The 25,120-nt window shown below is 43.6% G+C and overlaps 1 long non-coding RNA gene across 1 annotated transcript in view; it reads right to left on the bottom strand.

Annotated features, from left to right (window-relative positions):
• Positions 1-24,774, bottom strand: part of LOC139669307 (uncharacterized) — a 38,937-nt gene extending 14,163 nt beyond the window's left edge. Inside the window, exon 1 of the long non-coding RNA XR_011697233.1 lies at positions 24,713-24,774. This is a non-coding gene — a long non-coding RNA (uncharacterized lncRNA). The remainder of the gene's footprint in view (positions 1-24,712) is intronic.
• Between the last annotated feature and the right edge of the window lie 346 nt (positions 24,775-25,120).

Below are 25,120 nucleotides of genomic sequence, written 5' to 3'. Positions count from 1 at the left end.
TCTGTACGAATCTTCTCCCCTCCCACCCCCTTCTCTCCCCTCCCCTCCTCTGTCTGTAGCCTAAAGAAGCCTCCTTAATCTTCAGAAAGTGCCAACCCCTTTTGAACCAAACTTCTAAGGTTTTCTCTAATTCTAATGAGCCTGGACACCTAGCACCTAGCAGAGGAAGAAACTGTGCAATTCCCTGGTATCTGATGGTCTAGAAGAACTCAGGGCATCCTGAAATAAACAGCCTGACTACTATCATAGAGCTTCAGTGATTACCTGTCTAATTATAAGAAGCACTCAGATTTTGAATGGTAAAGTTATTACAATAATCTACTGCACATTTACTAAATTTGGAAGATCAAAGTCGCACAAGAGATGTCTGTCATGCCTGCATTGTCTCCTTCAGCTGAATGGAGACCTGACCTGCTACACCCACATCTTCCAGTGCACCACAGCCTACACCAATTGCTAACTTATCCACAGTCAGAGAAGTGCTTTCCATGAATCCACACACCTCATCCTCAAAAGGACACATTAGGCTGTGCACCTTTTGACACAGTTGCTGAGCTTCTGGGCCCACTTTGCCTCACACCCAGCTGGGTTGGCTCTCTCTGGACCACAGATCCTTACACATCTGCTTAGAGTTTTGCAGGAATTAAGGTAAGTGTGGTCAGTGGAGAAAATCCATTCACACTGAGAGCATGTTTGCTTATTACACTTGAAGACTTACCAGTCTCATCTGTCTCAGTCAGACTGGCAGACTGACTTATACATGTTCCTCATAGGATCACTATTAAAACATTTCCTCTTCAGATTCAACAACCCACATAGGACATGGCCTAGGATTGTGAGCTCTCTTACAACTTTATGTTCAATCCTCTGTTTCCTGGTTCTCCAGGAGGTGGAGAAGTGAGTTCAGATCTCTGTCATTGTAGGGATAGAGGGAAAGACTTTCCCAAAGAAGAGGTTAAGTAGAGGCAGGACTAATCTCTTAGAGACTTTTATCAACCTCTGATGGTGTTTAGAACCTCCAGAAATAATTAGTAATGACAATTTAAAAAAAACCAAACCAACCTTACTTTATCTTAAAGCAAATCTTGCTTACAAACAAGAAAGATCTTTTGCAGGAAAAACATATAAACACTAATGCTGTAAGGCAGGGACTGGGCAAAAAGAGCACAGTTTGTGTTTTGTTGGGAGAGAAACTGAAAAGGTAACATGGAGACATTCCATTTGCTTCTTATGACCCCAAATTTGTTGATTCGCTCCCCTGCTCTCAAGTTCACTACCTGTGCTGGTTTATACTTGTACTTCAATCAAGTTGATAATGAAGTAAGAGCATTCAGGAAATGACACACGGAAAGGAAAACACAAATGAAAAAGTAATCTTAGGCATAACCTGAAACTTGAGCATCCTACTTCAAAAAATTTTTTATCCCAAGTAAGGAACTTGTAAGGGTGAGAGCTTAGCAAAGCTCTTTAAATATGCCTTTGATTTGTTCAGGTGCTCAACAGAGAGTCCATGGCCAAAAAACTGGCACCCAAGGTAGTTTTTAATCTAGAGAAAGGTGGTCTTCAGGTCCCTACTGAATGAGGAGAAGGGCTGAAGCTGTGTGGGAGGTGTTCAGCTGTGGAGAGATGTCAACATATTGCTGCTGTCCTAATATTTCACATCCCAGACCATGCCACAAGACAAACAAACCGGGTGTTGTTTCAACTGTCTCATTTGACATGGTCTAAGGCTACAAGAAGTGAAAGAAAACCTTAGCACCCCCTCCTTCCCCCCTCCTTGGACCAATTGAGCTGTCACTGTCTGCACAGAAAGTGATTGTTCAGTCGAAAACACATTTCGGCCTGGTGCAAACTGAACAGTCTTGAAAAGTGGAGTTTCCTTTTGTGCCTCCCCTCTAAGGAGAGTGAAAGGCAGCAAGAAGAGAGGCAGGAGGGAGGGAGGTGACCACTTTGCTCTAATCAGCCCTCCATGCTGCCTGTTCTCAGCCCGTCCTCAGCAGGCAGCCCCAAAGGCAGCCAGCTGTGGCCTTACCACTGGGGTGAACAGTCTTGTGCAGGCAGTGACAGATATTTTGAGGAGGAAATGATCAGAGGGAGCTGGAAGAAAGTGTTGGAGTGATGGAGTTTCAAAGCCGGAGCTTTGCTAAACAGAAGGTTGCAACCTTTGGTTAAAGTTTGTCTTCTGGAGGTTGGTAGCTTGGCAACAAGGAGTTTTTTCATTTAATACAAACAGAAGAAACATCATCAGGCATGTCAAAGTATAGATGTGTCAAGGCATCAGGAGAAAATCACCAGGGAACAGTGATTTGCAGCAGAGATGAACAGGGATACCCATCTCCAGCAACACGCAACTTTTCTTCACATGTGAGAATGAGAATGAAGCTGTCAGGACAAGACCCCATCCAGATTGAAATCACTCCCATTCAATTTTACCAACGGATGCTAATAGCCTATTGTCAGCTTTAAAGATCTCCATGAAGTATCCTTAATGGAGTGGACTTCCTATTTTGAAAGGATATCTCTGACTATTAAAGTTCACTTTAATTTTGGTGCAGAGTAACGTAATACAGAGAAAAAATTAGGGGGAAAAAAGCAGTAAGTCATATATGCAAGTAGCAAATACCTGCTCTGCCATCATACAAACTGGGAATTTGTATCTTGCTCTGTTTTGGGAGCATAACTGGGCTATTGATCTCTGCCCCACATTCAACATCTTTCCAGGCAGCAGTTTTCGCTTTAGGTTCAGTACTGAAAATCAACAATGAAGAAAGAATCTGACACATTACATCCCATCATTTCCTTCTTTCGCTGCCTTGAGAACCTGCAATACATGGCCAGTATCTCTCTGTTCACATCAATAAATACTTCGAAGGCTGAATATCAATGCATTTCACAAACTCTCAGCAGAGAAAGTACAGCAGCAGAAAGGAAAATATGCCATAATTACTCACAGTTAATGATCTCAGGTTCTCACTACACGTTTGTATCCTTCCCCTCTGCCGATGAATTCATTATGTAGTAAGTGTTCAGCAACACAGGGGAAAGAATGCCTTACACAGCCAGTCTGATATACAGCTCTGGCACTGTTGCATAGGTCACCCTTAGCTCCAGTAAGTTTCCATCTTTAAAAGGTGAGAAACCAAAATTCTCCAGAGCTTTCCATTCAGCAAAACTTGAGGCAAACAATGCAGGTGCCCTACTCCAGCAGATGCTTGGGGACCACTAGTGCCCCCATGGGACTCTGCCTGCTCTCCATGTACCTGGAGATATGCAGGGAATAGCACAGGACTTCAAAGAAAAGAGGAGCTTTCAACATCAGCATAAGGACAATCATCTTAGACATTTTGAAAGGGAAGCCAACCGTACAGAAATGCCCTCTCCAGCTAGACAAAACTTGTGCAAACAGCCCTTGGACCACAGGTTGACACAGGTCTTACTGACACTGACAGTACCACAGAATCATTTGCACACAGACAATCGAGGTCTGGCAGCACATTAGCAACTAAGGCTTTTGTTACACTCTGCCACAAAGATGTTGTTGTTTGCAAGTTGCTTGAGCAACCTCAGTTGACAGCGTGGAAACTGATGTAACTGAGTGATTAAAAAACATAGTCCCTTCATTATACCCAGTCACTACGCTGCCTTTCATTGTCATGGAAAAAACTATTTTTTTCAGCAAAATATCATGAAAAGAGAGTAAAGTGGACTTAGGAAACCACTATGATCAGCTTGTCAACCCCAAACATTCAAATATCTTAAAGCAGATCCTCCAAAATCTGAAGTCCTGTGAAAATGTTATGGTTTTGTAGTGCTGGGAGTGGGGGGGGGAAGGTAGAAGTGTTGGTGTATTGCTGGGTTAAGTTTCAGGGATTCAACTTCCCATTCTTTTAGACACACACACAAATACACACCTTTCAGAGTTTATGTGATATACAATATGAATTTTCTCATGTTGCACAAACATTTATCCTGAGAAAGCAAGTATTTCTACTTCTTGCAAGAGGTCCCAAGAAACAGAAGGTTCCAGCAGATACACAGTGGTGCCTGACCTGAGAAAAATGTCAGTGCCCAACTTCATCTCACCTGAAACTTTCAAAGGATCAGAAACATGGAAGTAAATGTTAGCACCTAAGAAATTCATTGGATTCAAAACTTCAAACCTGCCAGATGAAAACCTTCCATAAGCAGTGATCCAACCAAAATTTCAAGACCAGACTTGTTTTCTTGAAAGGGCAGACTGTTTTTCTTAAGCTAATTCTTAATATTGTTGCAGTCCTGTAAAATGACTTCACTTCTGCAGCAAGGCTAAAACACCTTCATCAGTCAAAGCACAACCTAACAAAGTGTCTTCATCATGATATAAGAGAGAGAACTCTCACAAGTCAGTTCACTTCCTCAAAAGCACAGCCCAAATTATATGAATCAACATCTAAATTTAATTCCAGACTCAATATTCTGAATTAAAAGAGACTCCTAGGACTATTATTATTACATCTTTAAAAAGGTAGGTTGAGAAAACAAGAGGTAAAGAAGGGCATGGAAGGAAAGAGAAGGAAAGAGAAAAAGGACATCAATGTCATAGTGAGCCACGAATTTGTGAAATTCAGTGATATTTACAGGATTAAAGAATCTTGTAGTCCCTTTTCTCTTCCTGGTCAGCAACACTACACTCAGGTGAGCAAACACATAGCAGAAGAAGCAATCATTCAATTAGCAGAAGGTTAAAAAGGACAAGGGTCAGAGTCTCTCATGGAATTGGAAGTTACTGAGGACTAGAGGGGTGAAGTTCAGGTGAATGTCTGAAGGCACATAATTCAGGATTAAGAATAGGATTTTGTGTGTTAGTCAGGGACATGACAAATAAAGGTGACAGAGGAGACTGAAGTTCATGAGATTGACCAAGTAAGAGAGAACTATGAGCTACAAATAGGATGCAGATGTCAAAAACATGATGTAAGGTCTGTCAAGAGGGATATTTCCAGTAGAGAATCCCTAGTAAGCAGCAGTGGAAAGACTATTTGTGCTGATGGCTGTAGGTCTGCTTCCCTCCTTTCCAGACTGCCAGAGCCCTCTCTGATCACCCCAAAGGACTCTGCTGCTGTTCCTCTTCTCCTGAGGGCTGAGCTGCAGGGTCAGCCTTGATGTGTCCCCATTGACCAAACTTCCTGATTGGACTGCATGGAGCCTCATTGGGGCCTCTACCTGTTGGCTCAGGAGATGCATTTAAGATCCAATACTTGCCCTTGGACCCTGCATGAGTGACATTGTTGACCACGGCCTGTGGACTGACTTCTTGGCTTGGCCTCAGACCTGCCTCATTGCTATGGATGTATCTGCAGCCTTTGGGCCACACCTGACCCTCACTGGTGACTGCTGGTGAACATGCCCTACTCATCTCTCTTCAGCACCATGGGGCTCACCAGTGAGCCCACTGCCCTGTCCACCCCTGTCCTGCTCTCACTCCTGACTGCCCTGCCCTTGCAGTGCCCTCACACAGGAGGTAGCCAGCCTGGAGCAGTTTCAGGGTGATGAACTCAAGGGACACTGACAGGACTTGCTTTAGTCAGCCTTGCAATACCCCAGCCAAGCTAGGGCACAAATGTCTCACTAAGCATCTCTAAAGTAAGCAGGTGAAAAAGGAAGCTAAACAAGCTGCAATGTTAGCATGAAAACAAACGTCATTTGCAGATTAGACACAGATTTTTTACCACCAAAGCAGTCCACACCCTTAAAGGCCTGTTACTGAGTGCAGAGGAAACAGGCACAACAACTTTCAGATGGAGCTTGAGCAGCTCACAGAAGAGATTATAACAGGGAGAGCAAGGGCCAGATCCAAGGTCTTTTTTGTGCAACAAGCACGGCGATGCTCAGCACACTCCTGGGCTGGCAGCAGGCTGGGGAAAGTGGGATATCCGAGGAAAACAAACTTGTTCTTGTTTGTATTTTCACCACAACATTTGTGCTTTGTTTCCCTGTTTCCTTCTCACTGCATATTCCTGGCATTGTGACTTCAACACATCTGGCTAACAGGAAGGAGGTAGAAGTCCCCACTTACCTTTAGGTAAAAATGTCTCACCTCTTCATTTATTTTTTTAATATTAGTGTTACCATGCTTATTTTGGGTGTGCCTGATTCATTCCTTGATTCTTTAGCTAGTGAATAACTCAAGTTAATTATAGTCAACTCACTGCAGTCAGCCCTTTGCACTGTTCTCTCATGATGAGCTAAAGAGAAAGTCTGAGCTTATATTTGAAATCCTCATTCAGATACTGCTTTCAGTCAAGCAATTTACAAGTGCTTTTGGTAGGGAGAAAAGAGGGAGTGGTCTTGAGAGGACTGTGGTCTTTTATTTGGTGACTGCTGCAGAGCTGGAACAGGACAGAAAAGGAAGGGCCTGCTTTTTGATATCCATAGTAGGGAATTTAATTTAAGGCTGATGTGTTGCTGGTTGAAAACATGTATTAAATATCCAGATGCAAGAGAAATGGGTACAGAAAACAGCAAAATAAATACAGGATATTGGCTAATTTATGTAGAGGGCTGATTTCCTAAACCTGGCACACTGGAGGATTCACTGCCTGCCCTGATTTTGTGTGTCACTGATTTGGCTGGGATTTGAACACAGAGCTTCAGAGTTACTGACCCAGTGTCCTAGACCCAGCCAAGGCTGAGCATAAAGCAGGCCTGAACAAACCAGCAGGCAGACTACAAAGGAAAAGCAATTGTTCTGCTTAGCAGCAGCTCTGTTTCTGCTATGCTCAGCATAAGAACAAGTTAATTTGGGAGCACAATCTTCTTCAAAAGAAGTGCTGCTCAGCCCAGCATCCCCAGGTTTCATGCAGCATGATGCCCTTTGCACCATGCATGAGCCATGGATGCTACTCACAATGTATCTTTTTACTAGTCAAGTAATATAAAAGCTTCTGATAAAAAATTAGAAACCTTAAACCTCTGGCTGGCATCTTGTTAAAAACTGACATCATGTTTGCCTGTCATCGTTGGCTCATGAGGAAGTTTCTGCCACGATTTAATAAGCAGGAGGAAGGATTTTACTGTTAAGACAAAAGAATAAACTGCAATATCAAAACACTAATACAATTTTGCTCCAGTGCCTTTGGACTAAACTATTTGGTCTTTACTGACCCTTTCCAGAGATAAAGATAGATCATAGTAAGTAAAAACCATGCATAAAAAAAAAATACAGAGCAGAGCCTCTGAATGCATGTGAACTGTCCAGAGCTCCATCCTGATTAACAGACTTGAAGAGACCACCACTGTCCAGAAATTCTGCTCACAACAGTTAAACAGCTCAAAAGCTGAGAACAGTAGCAAGAAGGGGGCACCTGAGCACACAGACTGACCATGCTGAGACCCTCAGTGTCCAGCACAGGCCGGGGGAGCCCTCAGGGTGAACAAAGAGGCATAGGGGATGGAGGGAATTATCCTGCCAGCAGCACAGCACAGGCACTCACATTCTTTCAGGAAAAAAGATCATACAATCACAGAATCATAGAATCAGCTTGGTTGGAAGAGACCTTTGAGATCATAAAGTCCAAACCTTGATCCAACCCCACGTTAATTACTAGATCATGGCACTAAGTGTACAACTGTGTCTCCTCTTTGCTGTAGTGATTATCTTCAGATGTCTTTGCACTTGCTGGGGGCAGATAACATAAGTCAGAGCAATTTTGAACCCTCTCTAAGACATTCAGTGCACCCAGCACTGGACTGCCAGAGTAGTAGTGTGCACTTTTCACTCACTGCTGGCTTAAGCACTCCTCAGCTGAATTATCTGCTCCTTTGCTACCCATGGCAAGCTATCCCTGAGCTGTGTACCACTGTACTTTGTTCTCACATGTTTTGGTGTAACAACAGCACCAAAAGAATGCCACAAAGCAAGGGCAAGCAGCCCCTTGGACCCACTGCTTCTCATCTGCCATGGAGCAGGGGACACTGTGGGGAGCTCAGGGTGAGAGCCCCTTCCCTCCTCCATGCAACAGCAGAGCCCTGAACTGTGCTGAACCCTCCTCCAGCACACCCAGCCAGTTGCGCAAAAGCTGAACGAAGCTCTGCAAGGCCAGCGCCACGGGAGGGTGTAGAGTGGACAGTGGGGCCAACACTGCCCCTCAGCCCTGCCAGGGCACTGGCTCCGGAGCCATCAGCTGGCACAGTGCATGGCGCAGAGGCACTGAGTCTCCTGCTCAGGCACTGAGGACATGAACAAAATGAGGGCTGCATTTAGCACCCTCATTCAAATGGCACAGTATTTTAGCACCAGAAATAGTAACTTTTTTTTTTCCCAGTGAAACTACTGGCAGAGAAAGATACAACTTAGCATGAAAATAGGTATCAGAATAAGGCCCTAGCTGAATAGTCAGTACTCTGCATAATTCTCTCTTTTCATCCCCACAGCCTAGATCCTCTCCAAATATTCAGATCAAAATTTACAAAAGAGTTCCAGCATTTTCGCCTTTAAAAGTAAAAGCTGGAACACTTGGATTCTATCTCCATCATATCCCTCTATTTGAATAAAATCAGCTCTCTGATTTTGCTGTCAGGTTAGTTATGAAGTCCCTGTCCCTTTTTTTCTGTCAAAGATCAAAGAGCTGAAAGATACATACCAACTAGTAAAAAAGAAAAGGAATATAAAATTTTTAAGCAATGCATTCAGTTCCCCTATCTAGTAATATTTTGTGCATGCAGCATTGTACTCTATATTCGGCATATGAAAAAGCATGTAAGGGGAAGGACAGAGAGGAAAACAGAAGTCAGCATAAACTGTGGGTTTATATTACTGTCTGTTTCAAAGATCCCACCATGCTTTACAAAGTGTCTACATTTGAATGATGCATTGTCAGAAAATGGAGAGGACCAGCAGAGGAAAGTAGTTGAAAATTATAAATGAAAATTACAACTTACAAGAAAAAGTACAGAACAGGAGACAAACCCAACCACACGATTTTGATTTTAACCCTTTGGGCAGTACAGTAGAAGGGCCAGCACACATTCCCATCAAAAGCAGTAGGAATAACCTTAAGAGCCATCTTGCTCAAATCACAGATGAATTCAAATGGGACAAGGCATGCAACAACAAAAAAAATAGTTGTTAATGCATAAAACTACTGTATGACTTCCAATAGCTGGACTCAAGAACCCTGGTTAAATACTGACTTTCTTTCAGAGTCAATCAGATAATAAGACCCCTTTAGAAGCAGAGAATAGTTAAATTCATCACCATAATTTAATTGTAGAAGGTTATTAAAGAGCACTTCGACTCCCCTCCTGCTTCGGCGCTGCTTTTGTGTATTAAACTCAGACTAATCAAATTGCAGATTCCAAGAGTACTGTATTAGTCATCCCCATCCCTTTTAATTTGTTTAATGGCCTCCTTTTTTCTCCCCCCTCTTGTGTGTGTGTTCTGACTGGCTGTGCAGCGCTCAGGCTCACGCCATGTAAATAAAGAATGGATAGGGGAACAGTTCGTCGCAAAGAATAAAGCGTGCCTCCATTCTAAAGTTACATTTGATGGCAGCGTAATTCATGGGACGTGTACAGCAAGCAATGGCACTTATTATTTCTGCTTAACTGTCTACAGACACAGGAGGAGAGGGAGAGGGGGAAAAAAAGAAAGAAAGAAAAGAAAAGAAGTCTGAATTTACACTTACTGCTTCAAAAGCCCTTTTGTGCTTCGCCAACTTCTCCTGGCTGAAGATGCAGTATTTTGCCAAAAAGTTGACTGCAAGAGCAGACAAAAAAAGGATAAAATAGTTCATAAAAGAACTCTTCTCCACACTTTTCCTTAAGCATTTTTGTAAATTGTCATAAAGAAAACTATTTTTTTAAATGTACAACCACACTGGCTACAGGAACTCCCTCTCACAGAAATTCCAATTTATGGTTTGCTTCTTGTGTTTTGGTGGTTTTTTTGTTGTGGGTTTGTTTTATTTTCCTTACTCTTTCTTACTTGGAAAAGTCTTTTCACCTGGCCCAGGGCACAAAGTCAAAGTTGGCTGTCAATACGAGATGTTTAACATGTGTAAAGCATGAGAGCTTCATCCTGGTCAGGCAGTAGTCTGGGAGCGTGGCAAGGGCTTGTTGTTGTTTGTTTTAAATGTTAAAGAAAAGACCCTCTTCAGACTTCAGCTCTACAGAGCAGCATCCTCCATAGATACTCCCAAAGATACCAATAGAAATGAAATTCCTTTGGTCGGTTCTAGTCAGAAGAGACAGGTATATCAAGAAAAACTTTTCTCTTTCAGTATTGAGTAGCTAAATCAAAGAAATGACACACTTTTTCCTATTTCTCTCTCCTGAATAAGATCAAATAGGACACACTGGACTATTAAAAAATTATATATAGGGATTCCCTCTCCTAAGTTTTTTTTTTGTTTCCAGGCCTATCATCCAAGAAGACAAAGACCTTGAGTTATCGGGCTGTATGAAGCTGACCTTGCTTCCTCACACCTAAGATGGCAAGAGAAAAACTTGGGACTGGGGTAAGGAAATTGGAGGGAAGTCAGGTCATACTACAAACACAGACTGAGCTCATGATTTCTGTGGATGGTACCAGGTATGTTACCTCTACATTCAAACTCCTCCTACGACTTATTACTTCTTTTCTAATGTCTTTCTCTGTGTCCCTAGACTGCTATTTCTATCACCTTATCATCACATTCATAGAAAAGAGACTCTGTTTTCATGTAAAGGGAAACTGCCAACAAATACAGGACCTGATGGAGAAAAAGTGATGGGACTCAGCTCTTCTAATTTCCTGCTAATTTAGAGTGAGAACTGAAAATAGAGGTAATAATTTGCAAAAGGGTGCCAGAAAAAAAAAATCTGAATTATCATCATCATTATCAGCAATATGATTTTCCTTTAAAGAAAAAAGGAGTTATTCACACTGTTGTGGCAATGCAACATTCTGACTGGTATCTAAACAAACTTGCAGCATAAATCTCCTGTTTCTTTTTAAAAGAGCACATTTGTCTTCGGGTTGTGTTTTGGGCCATGTGCAAGAAAGGTTCCTATTGGGAGGGAATGCTCATTGTTTGTTTATAGCTGTATCCAAAACAGTACAAAAGGACAAATAAAGATGCCTAAATGTCATTGTTTCTTATCCTATATACTCCAGATGAACCAAATCTGTGTGATAAAAACAACAAAAATATCTTGGCTTTCCATGTCAAAACAGCAACAGCAGTTTCTATTTCAAGCACAGTTTGACAGATGCTCCAAGACTGTTGTTATCACATGATGTGCTTTTAAATTCCAAATGGAGCTATGATACTGAAAGGAATGAGAAAACTAATTTCTGACAAAATTGGTTTTGCACAGTTCTATCTTACTGTCAGCATTTCAGAAAGGTTTAAATCAAAGAGTACCAACGCTCTAGTGCCAAAGGATCTGGGAAAGATTAGCACCATTCTTACTTCTGAGCACTTCCCCAGGACATAATACCTGTTCTGTATGACAAAAATTTTCAGAAGTTGCCTTTTTTTGTCGGCACACTGACATGGGCTTGGGAGATGCAGATGTTCCAACCCTCTGTGAAGCATCACTTCCAGGATGATCTGCATTGGTGCCATCTGGTGATTCTGGATAATATCAAACCGTGAAAGGAAATCTGTCATTTTCCTATTATCAAAATCTTGATGTTTCTTCTCACCAAGTATTTCATAACGTTACAACTTCCCTTGCAACTGAGTGGTTAACCAAATAGCCCTGTAACAGTTTTAGGAAGGGGAAGACGAAGGGTCAGCTTTCTACCAGAAACAGAGGATCAGGAAGGTTAATTTTAGTTCTTATATCCCTTTGTAATCTGTCCAATTATTTGTACCTAGCCAAAGCACAATTTTCCAGAAGACTGTCCTGTGTTGATCTGAAGTTGTCAGAAGATGGAGAATCCCATGCTGATGGACGGTACATTATGTCTGAGATCGATGTGTGGCTTACAGGACACTTGAACTTGTGTTAATTCTCAACTAAAGCAGTTTCTGCAAGCTTAAGGAACTTTTTAGTATCCAGTATATTCTCCCTGTAAAATTACTCCGCTGATGCAGTAAAGCTCATGCTCAGAGAAAATTAAATGAAGCTCTATGAGTTTTTCTGTCAGAAATTTTCACCATTCCTTAAAGGATTTTTCAGTGATTCTTGTACCCTCTAAAAAGGTTGATATCTATTCAAAACATTGACACCAAAACTGTATAGACAGCCTCAACAGCACTATTGATCTCCACTTATTTACTATTTTCCTACAGTATGGTCAAAGGGCAAACAAAGACCAGTTTGCCATTCCAATCTTGGGCAATAATTTCAACTTAAGGAAATGGATTTTCTCCAGCCATGTTCCTCATGCATCTGTTTCTCTCTCTTTGTTTATTCTTCCCCATCCCCAGGAAGTTTCAAAATCGTCAATCAATTTTGACCAAGTGCGACAGAGGCAAAGAGGGTTGACAGGAATTAAGTACCTACAAGTTCCATGAAAATAGGCAGCAGAGTAGAGAGAGGGAGGGAGGCCCTATTAATTCCCCCATTGAGGGAAAACCTCAGCATGAGCTCAACCTTTGTTACAGCCTGGAAATCCACACGAGAGAGAAGCCCTGGAAAGCAGCCATCATTAGTAGCACTGCTCGTGGAACCACCTGTTTAATTAATTATTCTCTGCTGTAAAGAACCATTTAAAAACAGCTCCATAGCTTTCAATATAAGCTTGCTTGCAGTGCTCCCAGTAGGAGTCATGGAGACTGAGGTCAGGGGAAACTGGGCCCCACATGCATTGTACCTCTCATAATATATACCCCTAAAAGGCTGCCAGAGGTCTCTGGGCTTGGGCAGACCCAGATGTGGGTCTGCCATATTCGTCCTGCTGTTCCTCAGCACTTTATAGCCAGGCACACTCTTCTGCCCTCCCACCATCAGGCTCTGTCTCCTCTCCCTGACTTCGGGGACAGCCCAGAGCTGGAGACAGAAATGGCTGCATCCAAAGTCATGCACACGCCCTCGCTCCGCAGCTATTCAGTTTGCACAGAGCTGAGGAAAGCCTAAGAAAAATCAGCTGTCAAACTAAATAAATCTGTACTGAGTATGTCAGTATTGAAAGAGTGCCATGAACAGCCTGGATTTATGGGACAGGGAGAGGGTGCATCCCTCAGGCTGGACTAGTTAGTCACCCTGTGCCAAATGCCAAGTCATAAATCATAGCATATCCTAAGTTGAAAGGGACTCACAAGGATAATTGAGTCCTGATACTGGCCCTGCACAGGACAACCCCAAGTCTTGACTCCAAAGCATGTAAATATTCTAGATTTGCAGAAGCACAGTTGCAAGGCTATTCACTCCTTAGGTACAGATAGAATAAGGTACTTCTATCTAATGTTGAGGATTAAAAAGGCTGGTTTTATTGAAATCAGAAATAATTCTAAAAAATATTTCAAAGAGGATTGGAAAACTGAAATCAAATCCCTTAAAAGAAAACAAAAAATATCTAATACTAGAACACCTTTTTAGTCCAGTATTTCTAAGACACTACCTCAAAAAGTCACTTGAGTGAAAAACAAGGTATATCACTGTGCAGTGTAACAGGAAAATTAGTCTTTCTTTCTTTGTTCACAGGCTGGGCACCACCTGTAGCATTTACTCCATACACACAGTCATCCCTGTAAAACCTGCTTTCTGAACCCCTGTGTGCTTTGCAGAATACACAGGGGATGTCTCACAGAAACAGGCATAAGTTTGCAGAGAAGAGGGCTCAGCAAGTGGGTACAAACAATGGTAGTGAAGGAAAAGGCCAGGGAAATACAAGAGGATTCCAAACACACTCCGGGGAGCACCCAGACTTAGGGGACATTTGCATGGATATCTCATGGCCATGCAGAGTTCACGGGCCACATCAGCTTTGGGAACACATCCCGTTTCTGAGGAAGAGAAAGTGGCTTTGCTTAGGTAAACTAAAACTCTCATACTCACAGTAAGCTTCTCATATTAAAAGAATATTAAAATTGAAAAGTCAAGTACTTAAAGTCTAGGACATTAGAGAAAATAGTAAAGCACTACATTCTGAGAAGCCATTTCATGATGCAAGAAGGAGGGCAGAAGTCAAACTACACTGGAAACTTTAACTTTCACATTTCAAAACAAGAAAAACTGAGGCAGCCATAACATGAACTCAGTAGCAACCTCTCCTCCTGTCCAGCTCCATGACCTTCACTTAGTGTTTTATTACCTTTGTGGTCTGTTCTTAAAACTATAAAGAAGATCTTGTAATGTTTTATGAACATGAAAAGATTAACACTCTTAACCTTCCCTGAATAATGCATTATTCCCATTTTACAGATAGGAAAATCAAGAGATGAAGTAATATTTCCAAAGCCAGAGAACACAGTGGTAACAGACATAGAAAATCACTGCTCTTCAGCCCTGTGCTTTAACTGGAGACAATGGTCTCCCATAGGATATCTGTGTCAGAGCTTTGAAGGACATCAAACTACACCAGGCTGTCAATAGAGATAATGGAATAATTGGCAACTGTGTCTAGGATGCTTTTCCTTTCAGGAAAGCTGGATTAGGATCTTCAGCCAGTTAAGTAATGCTGTTGACTGGGCAATCATAGATGTTTATGAAACAGATAGAAAGGAAACTACTAGGGGAAGAAAAACCAGGGGCTCAATTAAAGTCTAAAACCGGTATACCACTTACAAGAAGCTGAAGAAACATTGCTGGAGTGAAAACTAACCTATATTGAGGCTTGACTATTAAAAAAACATCAGGGTTGTCAACACGAACTTTCAGGTTCCTAGCAATAAGTCTGATTTACCACTGTGCAATTTGTTGTATTTGCCCATGCAGTTATTTAATACACTTGCTTTTCAGACCAAGCATCTCATATGATACCAGAAGGCAGAATAATATTGTGTAAAGATATAAATTGAATGTCAAAAGTATAAGTGCAGGCATGCACATCTCTTCCCAAACATCAACCCCTTTCAATAAAGTTCAACGATATTTTGTAAATGCAAGGGGATTCTTTGCTTATCTGTATTTGACTGACTTAAAAAATCCATGTTAGCATTTTTAATGAAAATAAATTATTTTTATGTACCCTGTTGCAAGAAAAACATGCCAATATATTCAATCAAAAAAATGTTTCTTAAGTGGGGCTTTCCAACACTTTTACAGGCTTTCAACGTTTGCCATGAACTGTGGGCAGAGTTAGACTTAACACACCACCACTAATAGATAAAAGCATAGAATAGGTTCAGGAATCTGTAAAGTTTGTACTCCTGGGCTACAAAAGTAAAAGCAAATTGAGGTACACAGAAACACTTTAATATGAAACAGGAGACCTTTCTCTAGGGAAAGGGGGTCCAAAGGGCACCTCCTTTTACAGGCATCCCCAACAGACAGCCCTGTAACTCCCAGGTGTGGAATCCATGAGGCATTGTAAATAACTCTTTATTCCCCCTTAAAAAGAAATACACCTTATAAATGTAAGATTGAGACTTTGATCTGAAACTAGTTTCTCTACACCTCTCCCCCTTTCTTCTCTCTCTCACTGGTATACATAAACACAGAAACCCTTCTATTTTGGATACCTCTCCCTAGGTTACACAAATGTTACCTAGTCTTTGCAAATAAGGGTGTGAATGCTATTTTAACAGCAAGAGGCAGCCAGTCTGCAATTCCTAAAGCTCTGCCATGTAGTAGGAAAGGCCAAGAGAGGGAAAATTGAGCTGTATATCATCAGACTGAGCCTCCTTGAGCAATAAATAAATAACTGCAATCACTTTGATAAAGATTGCAAAGGTAAGAGAAGTTTCTCAGCAAAGTGGAATGAAACTGAAGAAGGTGTACACGTAGCCCTCCTACATGCCCAATAGATAGACAGGACAATCTATTTCACAGGACCTGCAGCCCTCGATAAAACTTACACATTACCATATTGTATGGAACAATGACATCTGTTATGAAAAAATGCACTTCTCTCAAGATCTCATTCTTTTGAAAAGGTTGAATTTTTAACATCAGTTTTTATCTTTGCTAGCCCTGCTGCCAAATCCAGTCATGCTTTACTTCCATACTTTGTCTTCACTTTTGCCAAAGTAGTAGATCTGCACATTTTTACACCATACTAAAGATTTCCCTCTGACTTTCAAAATTGTCTGGCCCTATAATGTTAGGCAGGCCTGCTTCATGCTGCTCCTGTCTCATGCTTTCCTGGTTAGAAACAAGTTCAAGAACAAGGATTTACAGAAAGTCAGTATAGAGTCATAGAATCATAGAATCATAGAATCGATTGGGTTGGAAAAGACCTCCAAGATCATCGAGTCCAACTCTTGGTCCAACTCTAGTTCATTTACTAGATCATGGCACCCAGCGCCACGTCCAATCTGCATTTAAAGATCTCTAGGGATGGTGAATCCACCACCTCTCTGGGCAGCCCATTCCAATGCCTGATTACTCTCTCTGTAAAAAATTTTTTTCTGATATCCAACTTAAATTTCCCCTGGCAGAGCTTAAGCCCGTGCCCCCTTGTTCTATTGCTGAGTGCCTGGGAGAAGAGACCAGCCCCCATCTGGCTATAACTTCCCTTCAGGTAGTTATAGACAGTGATGAGGTCACCTCTGAGCCTCCTCTTCTCCAGGCTAAACAACCCCAGCTCCCTCAGCCTCTCCCCATAGGACTTGTGCTCCAGTCCCTTCACCAGCCTTGTTGCTCTTCTCTGGACCCGCTCCAGCATCTCAATATCCTTTCTGAACTGAGGGGCCCAGAACTGAACACAGTACTCAAGGTGTGGCCTCACCAATGCAGAGTACAGGGGAAGGATCACTGCCCTGGTCCTGCTGGTCACGCTATTTTTGATACAGGACAGGATCCCATTGGCCTTCTTGGCCACCTGGGCACACTGTTGACTCATGTTGAGCTTCCTGTCAATTAGTACTCCAAGGTCCCTTTCTGCCTGGCTGCTCTCCAGCCACTCTGTGCCCAGCCTGTAGCACTGCAGGGGGTTGTTGTGGCCAAAGTGCAGGACCCGGCACTTGGCCTTGTTGAACTTCATCCCATTGGAATCAGCCCATCTCTCAAGTCTATCCAGATCCCTCTGCAGAGCCCTCCTGCCTTCCAGCAGGTCGACACTCCCTCCCAACTTGGTGTCATCAGCAAATTTGCTGATGATGGACTCAATCCCCACATCTAAATCATCAATAAAGATGTTAAACAGGACTGGACCCAATACAGACCCCTGGGGAACACCACTGGTGACTGGCCGCCAGCTGGATGCAGCTCCGTTCACCAGCACTCTCTGGGCCCGACCCTCCAGCCAGCTCTTAATCCAGGAGAGGGTACACTTGTCCAAGCCATGGGCTACCAGCTTTTTCAGGAGTATATTATGGGAGACAGTATCAAAGGCCTTGCTGAAGTCCAGATAGACCACATCCACAGCCTTCCCCTCATCCACCAGGTGGGTCACCTGATCGTAGAAAGAGATCAGGTTGGTCAGACAGGACCTGCCCCTCCTAAACCCATGCTGGCCGGGTCTAATCCCTTGTCCACCCTGAAGGTGCTGTGTGATTGCACTCAGGATGAACTGCTCCATAACCCTGCCAGGCACGGAGGTCAGGCTGACAGGCCTGTAGTTGCCAGGGTCCTGCTTGCAGCCCTTTCTGTGGATTGGGGTGACATTGGCCAACCTCCAATCATCTGGGACCTCCCCAGAGAGCCAGGACTGTTGGAAGATGATGGAGAGCGGTTTGGCAAGCTCTTCTGCCAGCTCCTTCATCACCCTGGGATGGATCCCATCTGGTCCCATAGACTTGTTAGGATCCAGCTGGCTCAGTAAGTCGGTCACTATTTCCTCCTGGAATACAGGAGGGGTATTCAGCTCCCTCTCCCTGTCCACCAGCTCCAGAGGCCAGTTGTCTTGAGGGCCACCTGTCTTACTGGTGAAAACTGAGGCAAAGTAGGTGTTAAGTACCTCAGCCTTCTCCTCATCTTCCTTAACTATATTTCCCTCCAAGTCCAACAGAGAATGGAGGTTTTCCTTGCCCCTCTTTTTGTTATTAATGTATTTATAAAAGGACTTTTTGTTATCCCTAACTGAAATAGCCAAATTTACTTCAAATTCCACTTTTCTTTCCCTAATTTTTTTCCTGCATGACCTAGCTCTATCTGTAAATTCTTCATAAGTAGCCAGCCCTTTTTACCATAGTCTGTAAACTTTCTTTTTATCCCTGATTTCTTGCAGAATCTCCCTATTTAACCAAGCTGGCTGTCCTCCCCTCCGGCTGGCCTTTCGGCACACTGGGACAGCCTGTTGCTGTGCATTCAAAATCTCCCTCTTAAAACATGTCCATCCCTCCTGGACCCCCTTACCTTTAAGGGTTGTTTCCTAGGGTATGCTCTGAATCAGTTCTTTGAATAGGCCAAAATCTGCTCTCCGAAAGTCCAAGGTAGAGATTTTAATGGTGACTCTCCTTACATCCCTGAGGACTGAAAATTCTATTATTTCATGGTCACTATGCCCCAGGCGGCCTCCAGCCACTACATCATCTACCAGCCCCTCTCTGTTTGTAAATAGTAGGTCTAGCAGGGCCTTCCCCCTGGTAGGCTCATTTACCAGTTCATGAAGGAAATTGTCCTCTATACACTCCAGGAACCTCCTTGACTGCCTCTTCTCTGCAGTATGAAGCTCCCAGCAGATATCTGGCAGGTTAAAGTCACCCACAAGAACAAGGGCTGGAGATTTTGAGACATCTGCCAGCTGCTTGTAGAATAATTCATCCCCTTCATCATCCTGGTTGGGTGGTCTGTAACAGACACCCACAAGGGTGTCAGCCTTGTTGGCCTTGCCCCTGATTCTGGCCCACAGGCACTCAACCTTGTCACTGCTGACCTCAACTTCAACAGAGTCAAGAGACTCTAACATATAAAGCCACCCCTCCACCTCTCCTTCCCTGCCTGTCTTTTCTGAAGAGCTTGTAGCCCCCCATAGCAGCACTCCAGTCATGTGATTCATCCCACCACATTTCTGTGACAGCAACTATGTCATAGTTTTCCTGCTGCACTATGGCTTCCAGCTCCTCTTGTTTGTTTCCCATACTGCGTGCATTGGTGTACATGCACTTCAGCTGGGCCATTGATTTCATTCTCAACTCGGGCTCTATGCCCTTAGGCCTATCTCCGGAGAGCCCAGTTGCCGTCCCTTCCCCCTTCAAACCTAGTTTAAAGCCCTCCTAACTAACCCTGCCAACTTATGGGCTACAGTTCTTTTGCCCTTCCTAGATAAATGAAGCCCATCTGCTTTGATGAGACTGGGCAACACAGAGTTTGCGCCATGATCAAAAAACCCAAAATTTTGACGATAGCACCATCCCCTAAGCCACCTATTGGTAAGCTGGGCTTTCCTAAACCTCTCCTCATTCATCCCAGCTAGCACAGGAACTAAGGCAATTACTACCTGTGCTCCTGTCCCCTGAAGAGATCGGGTCAGTGCCTTGAAATCTTTTTTAATTACTCTGGTACTCCTTTTATTAATGTCATCACTTCCAACCTGGACAACCAACAGTGGGTAATAGTCTGAGAGTTGGATAAGTTTAGGAAGTTTTTTGGTAATATCCCTCACCCTGGCCCCAGGAAGGCAGCAAACTTCCCTGTGGGATGGGTCTGGCCGACATATAGGGCCCTCAGTTCCTCTCAGAAGGGAATCACCGATTACAACAACCCTTCTCTTTTTTCTCTTACCTGTAGTCGTAACCCGTCCGGTAGGCTGGGGGTAACCAGAAGATCTTGTAGATAGATCCTCCTCCTGACTGTCCTCCAACAGACTGCTCGAGTCCAGGGCCATATACCTGTTTTTTAAGGGCACCCGGGCAGGTGAAAGGGGTCGAGAGGGGGTGTTTTTGCCTCTATGACCATGCACCTGTTTCCATTCATCCCCAACCCTATGGTTTGTTCCGTCTGCCTGATGGCAGGAGGGGCTGGGCTTCACCACCTCCTGCTGGGCTTCCTTAGGAGTGGAAAGGGTGTGACTCCACCAGTCAATTTCCCTTTCACTCTCCCTTATGTTTCTGAGCCTATCGACCTCTTCCTTTAGCTCTGCCACCAGACCCAGCAAATCGTTCACCTGCTCACATCGTATGCAGGCGCTTCTCATACTGTCCTCTGGTAGTAGGTCCAGGCTCAGACAGTCTATGCAGCCAGAGGCCTGAGTGGCTGCATCCTTTTTAGAGGGTTCTGTCTGTATTGACACCCCTCTACTGGTAACATTAGCAACAGCTTTCATTTTTCTGTGAGGCATGACTGCCGTAAGCTGTGGGGAAAGGTAGAAAGAGACAAAGAAACAAATGAACAGAGGAGAGAAAAAAAAAAAAAAAAGCTGCAGAAATACCTAGGCTTCTGCCCTGCCTGTTCGCCCTGCCTGTGCGAACTGCCGTGCAAACTGCCGTGCCACGCCCTCACTGACGTGCCACGCCCCTGTTTGCCCGCTCCTGTTCGCCGCGCTCCGGGTCGCTTGCGCTCCCTAGAGATGTTTTTAAAGCCTTCTCACTCTCCTGCTAACGAGCAAGCCCCGCCTCCAACTCCCCTCTGAGTCACCTGCTGATAGCTGAAGGAGCAGCAAACAAAGCCTGCCAGGGAATCAAGTATGTTTTACTTCATTAGGTCTTAACCTTTCAGAAGTATATTAAACTTCAATAGTATTGTAGTTTGATGCCTGGCTTTGCAACTAAGTTTTCTTTGCATATGCTCTGTCCACAGGTCTGTGGGTCAATAGACACTTTTCAGTTTCTTAACATCAAAAATGTATCAGCAGGAAAAGCTTCAGTAGTTTTGCTTTATAAAAACAAACAGGCAACCCAACTCACAACAGATACTCTCATCCTTGGCACTGGGAGGAAGGTTTACTAGTGGGCACGAGAGAGTCTGGGTGCTTAATTCTTGACTTGCATGAACTTTTAGAGTCAGCTGGCAAAAACTTGATCAAATCAAATCAATTCCAAGGCAGTGCCTGTCTTGTCAGGACCAAATGGGAAGCCTTTTGTTTCTGTGGGACTCAGGCCTTATCAGCTCATTCTGTCACTCAGAGTTCCTCAGCCCACTTGCAAATCCTCCTGGATTTACTGCAGATGTATGAAGCTTGCTGGAAATAATAGTACAAGCAAAGAGGCTGGTCCAGCTACCGCCTCCATGTGCTGGGTAATTCCAACGGGAAATGATGGTCACAAAAGGTGCACTGGGGTGACAAATGAAGAGTGTACTGTGGCCCAGGGAAGGTACTGGAGCTTGGACAGAGCCAATGCGCTGATGCCAGACAGCTGTGTCTCACTGCATACCAAGCGCTTCCTGCCCTTCCCTGGCCTCTGCCCACCCCTCACCACCCTTTATAGGACACAGGTTCCTTTCCTCTATGCAGTGTAGCTTGAAATGGTAATCTACGGCAGAAACCTGTCCAGAAAAGCATTATCTTCTTGGTTTCCCAAAAAAGTCATATTTAATGTTTAAATGCAGTGAAACCAAAATATTCCTCATCAAAACAGGAGGAATGTGAGCAGAGATTTATGCCGTGTTTTCTCACATCTCCCACCTACACCACTGAGATGAGGAAATCAATTTTTTGTCCCCTTTTTAACATGTGAGAGTTTTCTCCACTCCATTATTGTATACACTGGCCTTCCTTTTATCTTCTGAAGTCTGTGAATATATTTATAATGGGTGTCCTGCAGGGACCCCATGGAAAGCCAGGTTTGGTCCCTGGCTCAGTCAGGGAGCAGCACAGTCCATCAGCCCTAGCACTGCCACTGGCTCACCCTCAGCAAAGGGGCACAGCTCAAACCACCATGGGCTGAGCCTGCAAAGATGTGACTGCTCAGGCTCTCCTGTGGGAACCACACAGTATGGCATTAAGCATGAAAACAGTATCCTAACCCAGCCTAGATGAACCCAGCCTACCTTACCCTAGCCTAGCCTGGCCTGGTCTGGTCTGGTCTGGTCTGGTCTGGTCTGGTTTGGCCTGGCCTGGCCTGGCCTGGCCTAGCCTAGCCCAGTCTAGCCTAGCCTAGCCTAGCCCAGGCCACGCCAAGCCAGGCCAGGCCAAGCAAGGCTAGGCTAGATCAGGCTAGGCCAGGTTTGGCAAGGCTCAGCCTATCTTTGTAAGCCTGTTCACCTGAAGCTTATAAAGTACTTCGAGGTAAATGAACTTAATGGAACATTTAAACTATATCAGAAACCAGAGAACTCCTCCCCATGGCATGAACCTGCTGACAGTCAGAAGAAGAGCTTTAAGTGCCAACAATGGCAAACAAGCAACAGCAGATCTGTCCAATATACAGCCTTTGGTGGGACTGAAAAACCACCAAATTGCTACTCTGAGTTCAGTGATGGAAATGAAATCAGAGCGTGATCATGACATGCTTTCCATGGTAATAGTGACTTACAGGGGTAATAAAAAGCAAACACAAAAGTTCAGTATCAGCCAACCAGGAAAATTCTTTCCATGAGTTTTAACAGAAATGGAAGCAGTTCTTTGGGTCCCCATTTCCCAAACACTGAGGAAGCACCAGAGCTGGCAAGAAAGAGAATATTGTGCCACTGCTTCAAAGGGTAAATGACACGACCCAGGGAATTAGAGACCTGTTAGCTTCACATCAAAGGCAGGCCAAACAGAGCAGCCGCTGATAAGGGATCTGATTAATAAAGAATGGAAGGAGGGAAACAGAATTAATGCCAGTCAACATGGGTTTATGAGAATAGATCTTGTCAAACTAACCTGATTTGTTTTCTGGGTAAGATTACTGGGTTGGTTGATACAGGTAATAGCCTTAGGACTTGTAGAGTGCATTTCACTTGGTAGCACATGAAAATTTGATTAAGACACTGGAATGGCACCAAACTATCTTGCTACTTATTCAGTGAGTTAAAAACTGGCTGGCAGGTCTAAAAACGTCATTACAAATGAAGAACATTTATTGAGCTGTATCGTGGACCATTCCTATTTAACATCTTTGTCTGTAGCGCAGAAGGAAAACTTGTCACTAAAGAGCACGGAGGACCAGTTGCTCAGGAGGATGATTTATTATTGAGCAGCTTTGCGGCTGATTCAGAGTAACTGAGATCATTTAGCTAGCTGAAAACCAGAAACTGGTATGAGCTTTGAAGTGACCAGATGTAAGGAGAGAAAAGATAAAAAGATCTGAGAGTCATAATGAATAATCTGCTGAACATGGAGTTTCAGCTCAGTCCCACTGCCAACAGCTCTAATACAGCTTCACATGGATAAGTAGGAGTGAGGATGAGATATCAAAGCACCCTCCCAGCATGAATATAGAGGCTGCTTCAAGAGTCTTCATTTAGCGACTTTTTTCACTAGGGCAAGGATTAGGACAGAGCATTCACTGACTTTCAGAAAGCCAAAGCTGGACAAGACACAACATCTGAGGTGACAACTTTTGGAATTTGCCTGTCACATTGAATGGCTTTCTCTTATATGTAAGGGCAGAACAGGCTCCTGACACCACAAAAGTGAAGTTGCACTCCAAATATTATTGTAACTACTGCGTGGTATCCCAGATGCCTCATGATGGAAACAGATTTATAGGCAGTTGCTAAATTTCTGACTTGGACTTCATGCAGAAAATAAATTGATACTAACTTTTCTGCTTTATTTTAGTATTCTGTTAGGTACAGCTCTATTTTAGACTTAATGCAAACATTTCATTCTATCAACACTTTTGGCACTGAAGGAAACCTCAGCTTTTGTTATATTTTTTAGGGAGGCTGTTGTCATTTCAGAGGTATTTTAATGCATATTGTTGTTTCTGTTTTAGCGAGTGTTGCTCATTTCATCAGAAGCAGATGGTGTTTACTGAATTTTGTTTGTTCCAAAAATAAGCAACATCCAACTGTTCACTATGGAGGTGTGAAAGAGAAAAGGCCTGATGCTTAAATACAGTTTCTCCCTCTTACTTCCCCTTGCTATTATTCTGGTGAAAGGAGCTGCCAGTGTCTCCTTACAAGCCTCCAAAACTGAGGAGCTTACGCTGCTGCTCTGCCAGAGAGCACACAGCTCCAACCGGTATTGCTGCCAGGGCAAAGCAGTAGCTGCCAGCCAGCGGGCACAGCTTCTCTGCAGCCCACCAAAGGCGGAAGACACTTCTTATTACCTAAATGTTAGTAGTCAGCCTGAATTAGGACATTTCAGGTTCCCTCTGTGACAGAGAAATATACTTTTCCAGATGGGTAGTACAAGTTGTGCCCCTACTGACTAGAAACAGCCTAGAACAGACTCTGTTCCAGTTTAGAGTTTCACAGGCAAAGGAGGTCTCCTGTTTGCTGACCTCCCTCTACATGTACCTGGGCAGAGACAGCAGTGCAGAGGCTACACAGGGTCTCAAGGGATGAATGGTCCTGTCATCTTCAGATGGCATAGAAGATCACAGAGAAACCACTGTTTTACAGCTCTGGGCTCTACTAGGAGGAGGAACGTGTCAGGAGTGAGAGGACAGATACATTTTGTCTCTCATCTAGAAGCTCAGAACAGCACTGAGGAACCACAAGGAGAAAGTACTGTATTCAGCATTATAAAAATGATCTATAACACACTGAGCAGGGAAAAAAGTCTTTGATCAGTACGTGTCAGGATTCCAGACACCAGCTCCACACCTGAAGTTTACTCCCCAGGGTCAGGCAAAGAGGGCCAGGAGCACCAGCTGTCCATACAAACCTGGAAAACACCAGCGTCCAGCCCTCCCTTGGTATTCGCACCTCTGCTGTGGGCTCCACCTTCTTAATCCTCCTCCCGATGGGACTGAGTCAAGGCCCAGCTGCTTTGCTTCGATTACACTGTTAGAAAATACTAATTCAGCCAGACTATCAAGCAGCACACCTTCAAATCCTTTGCTAGATAAGGCTTCCTAATGACTCCTGAGGGCAGACATGTGCCTGCAGACAAGACTCAGAAAGGATCTTAGAACACCAGCTATTAACCAATGCCAAACAGGAGAATCTGTGGCATCTGGGAATATCTTTTCTGAGTAAAGTATTAAAAAAAATATAACCCAGCAGGGTGCCCTGTTATGTTTTTAAAATACTCTGTTTGCTTAGTATTTATCCAGAAAAGATAATTATACTT

Source organism: Pithys albifrons, chromosome 3 (genome assembly GCF_047495875.1).
Source record: "Pithys albifrons albifrons isolate INPA30051 chromosome 3, PitAlb_v1, whole genome shotgun sequence".
Lineage (NCBI taxonomy): Eukaryota > Metazoa > Chordata > Aves > Passeriformes > Thamnophilidae > Pithys > Pithys albifrons.
Note: the sequence above shows the minus strand (reverse complement) of the source record. Positions and strands in the feature narration are given on the sequence as shown.